Genomic DNA, 7,657 nt, shown 5'->3' with positions numbered 1-7,657 from the left:
TTGTAATTGAAATGTCTACTTTTTGCCTGGTCCACCATTGTATGTGGAAGCAGATGACTTCTATTCTAGATACACAGATTAAAAAGAATTTTGTCCCAGGTTAAAATTCGAACTTGAAAGAATTTGGGGGTAATATAATGGGGTTAGTATGTTTTCAGTTGTGCATGAATTATTTGTATCATGTTAGGTGCAAATATAACTTATGATTGTCTTTATTTAGAGATTATGTATAGTTTAAAGAGATATGTACAGGTACCAAGTTGACAAGGGGTGGACTGTAATAGGTAAGTTTTGATGTCAACTTGACTTGCCAGAATTCTCAGTGGTTTAGTAATTAAGATTATATTATATTAGATCTCATCATGGAATAATTACTTAATTTTATCTTAGTGGTAGTAATTAATTACTTAATTACTCCATGATGAAATCTAATTTGACACTATCACCCCCATGATGTGACCAGACCTGATCTGATATAATTATCCTGTGTGTTGTAAATCCTCGCTTCTGTGGTGCTAATTCAGACATATTATCAGGAGGGACCAGTCCCTGAGAAGGACATCATGCTTGGTAAAGTGGAGGATCAGTGTAAAAGAGGAAGATGACTCAGGAGATGGATTGGCACATGAGCAGCAGCAATGGGCTCAAGCATAACAACAATTGTAAGGATGGTACAGGACTGGGTGGTGTTTCATTCTGCTGTGCATGCATGTGAATAAAAGTTCTTGGAAACATGAAGTTTAAAGATAATGGAGAAAACACAGACAACATCTAGATAGCAAGATGGTGGACTAGGCAGACACACTACAGAGATCCTCTAAAACAAAGACATAGGACACCTAATGAAACAGACACAGAGGACAATGCTGAAACTCTGAGGTTAAGAGGAAAGACTTGACAGCACCTAACAACAATGATGGCAATGAGGTTAGGTGCAGTCTGTAGGATTAAAATGTATCTTGAGTCAATCTTTTCTGAGATATAAAAGGATAGAGAAGTGAGCAGAGCTCAGAGGGACCTACTACCACCAAGATAGAAGAGCTGGGAGTAGAGTGCATCCTTTGGGATTTGAGTCCCTGCACTGTGCATGCATGGGAATCAAGGGAATTCGCTTGGAATCCCTAGATCCAAGGGAAGATTGGTAACAAGATGTAGGGAGATCTCCAAAGAAAACAGGGCCTACAGATGCTGAAAGGAGATAAAAATCTCTCTCAAGAATCAACAAAGAAAAAGCCTTCCCAAAGGGCCAACACTCTGAATCTGGACTTCTATTCTCCTAAACTATGAGAGAATAATTTCTGGTTGTTAAAATCATCCACTTAGGGTATTTTTATTGTAGCAGTATTAGATAACTAAGACAGCTAGTGAGTCATTTTTTGGTTTTGTTTTTTTCATCTCTTTAAAGAATAATGTTGGACTCTGGATCAGGATTGCATGATATCTGCAGATCTCTTTGAGTAGGATTGACATTTTCACAATATTAAGTCTTCCTATCCATGAATGTGATATATTCTTCTATTTTGTAGGTCTCTTTGGTTTCTTTTGCGGTTTTGCGGTTTTCCTTGGGTAGGTCTTTTATTTCTCTGCCTAGGTTTATTCCTAATTATTTTGTCTTTTGGTGTTATTGAGTTGATTCTGACTCATAGTGACCCTTTATAGGGTTTCTGAGAGCAACTGGTGGGTTTGAACTGTCAACCTTGCAGTTACCAGTTCAACGCTTATCCTACAGCATCATACCAGGGCTCAAATTAGTTTCAATAACTAAATTAGTTTCATTAATTTTGCAAGTCACTGGGATTTTGTATGCATAGAATCATATCAATTTGGATGCCTTTTTTTCCCTCTCTCTTGCGTTATAGCGCTAGTTAAGCCTTCCAGCACAATATTAAATAGGAGTGGTGATAAAGGACATCCTTGTCTGGTTCCCATTTGCAAGGGAAATGAGAAGCTACTATTTTGAATGGATCTTTTTTTTTTTTTGAAGGCATTCTAAGGAGCCTAAGACCTGAGAGAACTTGTGTGCAGTCATCCACTGATTACAGAAGAGACATGTTTAAAGGTGTTTTATATGAACTGGAAGCCTAGTAGTAATACTTTCTGACATCCTCATATATGTATACAATGTCACTGATTTTACCTTTATTTAGTGAATTGTTTTATTTACACCAATGAGGTGTTTTTGTTTTTTTAATATACTGACTTTCTTAGGTTCCTTCTGCCCTATTTTGGTTTCTCTGTCTCTATTTCCCCCGTGAACATTTTCAGTCCCTCAACCACACAGTCACTTGGTATGATTTTTAGGCACATCAATTTTAAGGTTGGAAAAGGGGTACAGTACAGTAGTTTATTTATAACATCTGAACATTATTGTGGTACCATACAATACCTTATTTTTGTAATAATATATACCATACTTTTTATAAGCAATTCAAAATGATAAGAAACATCGCTATTTCTTTAAGAAAACCCCAATGTTGTTCTTCTATAGAATATTAATTTCCTACTTTGCATGGCTTTCCTCATAGATAAAAGCAGAGAATATGTTCTTCTTGGAAAAAGTGAGTTTCTTCAAATAGAAGTAACTGATCAACATCAGAATACATGTTTAACATCACAGATACATGTAGATTATGGATATTCAGAAATTTAATTTTTTTTCCAAAGTATTTTTATGATGCTTGAATATATCTCTTTCTTGAATTAGGAATTGTGTTCTGCTACATTTATTAGAAAGCCAAAATAACTGACGCTTAGGCAAAATCTAGAGGTTGGTAGTTGCTAGTTTTGATTCTGTGGAGCAAAGATGTGAGAGTCAAGATTTCTCAGAGTCTCCTAGACTTTTCTTCATGATAATATGAAGGCTATTAGAGTCCTGATGTGACACTGTAGGATAAGCACTGGACTGCTTAACAGCAACATCAGTGGTTAAAACTCCCCAGCCATACCTTAGAAGCCCCATATGAGTTAGAAATGACTTGATGGCACTTAACAACAATAAAGCTGCTGCCTTCACAATCACAGTCAAGTTCCAGGAAGAAAGAAGGAAGAAGACAGAAAAGTTAAAAGCCAAGAGGGCCAAGCTAGCCAATTCTTTTTCCTTTAAAAGGTTGTCCAGAAAACCCCACTTAGATCTCTCTCACCAAGACAGCAATGCATGGCAAAATCCTGTTGCTGTGGAACCAATTACAGTTCATAGTGATCCTCTCAGGCAGGGTACAACTGACCCTAGATGATTTTCAAAGCTATTATGTTGATGGGAGCAGATGGCCATTTTTTTTATCTCACAGAGTACCTGGTAGGTTATAACCACTGACCTTTCAGTTAATAGTCGAGCGCTTAACCACTGTGCCACCAGGGTTTCTTATGACATGTCTACCTATCCGCAAAAAAATTAAGAAATGTAGTTTTGTTTTGTTTTGTTTTTTCCAGCTGGGCATATTGCCAACTCCAGCAAAAGTAGGGACCTAGTTAGAAAAAAAGGGAAAACAGATACTAACACAACATTTGGCAGTCTCTACCACATCCTTTTATTGGAAAATTATCACTTATTTTCAAGATCACGTTTACAACCCAATATTTATTTTCTAATTATAAGAATAACAAAGAAGTACTTATACAAAATGGCCCTGTGCAGCTTCTATTCCTATTGAACTGACCCTGGGGAACATTCAGTTTCAAGGAAAAAATATTTAAGCAGCTGTAAAGATTGGTTTGAACCCTGTACAGGGTCGCTATGGGTCGGAACCGACTCGACGGCACTTAACAACAACAACAACACTAAAGAAATAGTCTGGTGTGGAGCTCTAGGGTAACCATTGGACGGTGGACCGCCAGGTCAGCAGATCAAACCCACCAGCCACAACTCAGAAACACTATACAGGGTCGCTACCAATTTGATGTCACTTAAAAACAACAACAACAATTACTAAAGAAAGTCAAAGTTTTACTTACTTTGGGGGATAGTTTATAATGTAAAAATAAAAGAATTTGAAATATTATGTACTCAAAATTGTAGATGAAGGGTCTTAAAAGGATTTTAACCATGATCACCTTAATATTCAAATAGTACAAGAAGCAAGAGAACTGGCTTTGAAACTAGACACACCTGGATTTAGAATCTGGGTTCTTTTTAAAGCCTCTTAAATCACCATCCTGTATTTGCCCTTGCCATTTACAGTCTGTCCTCACCTAGCAGCAGACAGACCTTAAATATTGTCAGAACATGTCATACACAGACCCCTAGTCACTTCCCAGCTCACTCAGTTAAGATACAAAGTCCTTTCAATGACACCTAAGATCCCCGTCTTCTCTGTCCACCACAAATCCCTTTCTGACCACATCTCCTATGTCTTTTCCTCGTCTCCACCCTACTCCAAAGTCTTCGTCTCCTTGCTGTTCCTTAACCATTTGGGGCATGTTCCTCTTTCAAGCTCTGCAACGGCTCTTCTCTACTTAACTCTTTCAGGTCCTTGCTCCATTGCCATCCTTCATGTAAATTCCCAGTACCGGCTCCTCCTCCCCCATATTCCATCTCTGCTCAATTTTTATTTTTCCACAGCATTTATATTGATTACTATCTTTCAATTTCATTTAAGTTACGGACTGGTACTAAAATATTTACTCCTAATCCAATATCTTAATAATTAAATTATTTCTCTAATTAATGCTTTAAAATAATTCAAAAAGTACACAGGAAAGCTAAGCCTCGAGAGTGTTCTGGGAAGATGATAGCGACAGCAGTCTAGCTTTTATCTTCCTGAATCCCACCTCCTATAAAAGGACAAGAAGAGTTTTGTTTTGTTTTTCTCCTCCCTCCCTTCTACTCAACAACACAAACATACATGGTGGATCTAACTTCTCCTCAAAGCCTGCCTGAGGCTTGTGGTCTGAGGGACTCTTCACCATTATCTACAATTTCTGAGGCTGAAGAAAATGATACATCCTTGCAAATGTCATCTGTGGAGGCACTCTACTCACACTGTCTCTCCTCTTCCTGCTTCCATAGAGCTGCTTATTCAGGATAGTCCTGATTCTTCCACCAGTCCCAAGGTAAAACTGCCCACTTCTACAGAGAAAAGCACAATGAAGAAGGAAGGTAAAAGCCAGGGCAAGGAGCAGAAGGTCAGCACTGTGTTTTCTCAGACACAGCTGTGCATACTCAAAGACAGATTTCAGAAACAGAAATACCTCAGCCTCCAGCAGATGCAAGAACTTTCTGAAGTCCTGAACCTTAGCTACAGACAAGTTAAGCCCTGGTTCCAAAACCAAAGAATGAAATGTAAGAGGTGACAGAAAACACTAAAATGGCCAAATAGTAGTAGTGATGTGGCTCAGGTCTCTGTGCCTGCTGAATACCTGGACCTCTATGCTTCCTATCACCAGATATGCCTGCCTTCTGGAAACCTTCAAATGTCGGGCAACCAGAGCTGGAACAGCCAAGCCTGGGGCAACCAGACCTGAAACAGCAGCCAGGCTTGGAGCACCCAAACCTGGAATAACCAATCGTGGAACAATCAGGCCTGGAACAACCAGTTTCAGAGCTGTGGGGAGGAATTCCTGCTGCCCCAGTTCCAGCAAAATTCTGCCAGTGATTTGGAGGCCTCACAAACCACAAATTTAGTCCTAAATGATTCCATGAATATACAACCTGCAGAGGTTTGAAGAGGGCACAGAATTCCACGTCAATCTGGGCAGTGGCTGCATTACTTCCTTTCTTGTAGGACTTCATGTTTCAGAACTATATATCTCTACCTTGATCATTGGTTTTTATTGTGTAGATTTGTTGTTGAGTGCAGTGGGTTCCGACTCATAGCAACTCTGTGTGGGGTTCCCGAGGAGCAGCTGGTGAGCTTGAACCGCCGACCTTGTGGTTCAAACTGACCTTGCAGTCCACCAACACATTAACCCCCAGTGCCGTGCCAGGACTCCCACTGTGTAGATTTAGAAGGGGGAAAATATGACTCAGTTTTCCATATTGGATATCTTGAGGCTCTAGCCTCAAGAATAGGAACTCAAAGTACAAAGATGTGTGATGAAGGACTGTTTGTATTTTATAGTATTTTGGGAGGCTTTATAATAGACAATTTAGAGTGAAGGATCAGGTTTATAAAGGCACTTCATTGATTTTCTCCATCTTCTTCCTGTTTAACTGTAGACCCTAACTTGTTCATTATTTGAATATTTGTAGAAAGATGTTTGTTTTGTATTTTACTGCATTTGGGTAAGAATAGTACCAGTATGACTGGTTGATTTATAAATATTCGTTTAAGTAAATAAAATAATACCCATTTGTCATTTTTTTAAAAAAAGGACAACAGCAAAACCAAAAACCCTCAGACAGTATCTACAATAAAATTAGGTGGTAAAATAGAACAACAGATTTCAAAAATGAGATCCTCAAGGTGTCAGAAAGAAAATGAAAGGAAGTAGAGCAGTCAAAGGCATGTGTGAAGACGTGGAGTTTGAAAATCCTAAAAATGCTTGACAAATTAGCAGGCTGTTCTTAGAACAGCAGCTGAAGTTAGGATAGACTGTAGGCTCCAATATTCAGTCAGTATGGAGTCCCAGTGTGATGCTGTAGGATAAGCATTGGACTGCTAACCGCAATGTCGCTGGTTCAAACCCACCAGTTGCTCCTAGGAAACCCTATACAGAGTCACTAGGCATCAGAACCGACTCTCCAGCACTTAACAACAACATGACATCATCATAGAAAGCTCTTGACAGTGCTGTAGCAGAATGGGGACCCTCCCTAGGAAAAGTCCTGTTTGGAAGGGCTAATAGGGGCAAAGAAAAAATTTTTTAAATACAGAGAAAATGGGGTGAGTGAATACAGTAGGACAATCTCAGAAAATTCAAGCCCCCCCGCCCCACACACACACACATACACATACTCACTCATCCACCAAGTTAGGTTCCAAAGACCATGTCAATATGCAAAATCTGCGTTATGTGATAAGAAGGAGGATGCGGAGGCAGTCCTTTGGAACCACTCCCTGCAGCCGCCCCCACTGTCCAGTCACCTGCTACTACTTGATGACCCCATGCAAGAAGTGTAGCGGGAGAAACCCTAGGCCAAGAAACTAAAGAGTGATTATTAAGTGCCTTGGAGTCGGTTCCCACTCGTAGTGACACTGCACAGGGTTTCTAAGGAGCGACTGGTGGATTTGAACCGCCGACCTTGAGGTTCAAACAGACATTGCAATCAAGTGCTTATCATACAGCGCCACACCAGGACTCCTGAAGAGTAATGGTGGTGGCTGTATGCCGTGGAGTCGGTTCTGACCCATAGCGACCCTACATAGGGTTTCTGAGACTATACATCTTTGTTGTTGTTATGTGCCATCGAGTCGTTTCCGACCCATAGCGACCCTGTATAGGGTTTCCAAGGGTATACATCTTTACGGGAGCAGAAAGTCTCATCTTTCTCCTGTGGAATAGCTGGTACTTTCGAACTGCTGACTTTGTGGTTCGCAGCCCGATTCATAATCACTACACTAACAGAGCAATAGCTGCTCAGAAAAGGTGCCTTGCAGCCAGGGGAGGAGAGGGAGAGAGACGGGCTTCTCGTGCAGCCCTCAGACCCTTGAATTGCTCCTAGTACTCTTTTTGTTACAGGTCTTGGTTCCTCCAGGGCGCTGGAGAAGAGGCGGGGGGG

General features: G+C 40.2%; 1 pseudogene; it reads left to right on the top strand.

The window, feature by feature from the left end:
• Nucleotides 1-4,841: 4,841 nt before the first annotated feature.
• On the top strand, nt 4,842-5,661 carry LOC102835195 (annotated as a pseudogene).
• The last annotated feature ends 1,996 nt before the right edge of the window (nt 5,662-7,657 follow it).

The sequence above is a fragment of the Chrysochloris asiatica genome, unplaced genomic scaffold (assembly GCF_000296735.1).
Source record: "Chrysochloris asiatica unplaced genomic scaffold, ChrAsi1.0 scaffold00052, whole genome shotgun sequence".
Taxonomy (NCBI): domain Eukaryota; kingdom Metazoa; phylum Chordata; class Mammalia; order Afrosoricida; family Chrysochloridae; genus Chrysochloris; species Chrysochloris asiatica.
This window is presented reverse-complemented; position numbering and strand designations above follow the sequence as displayed.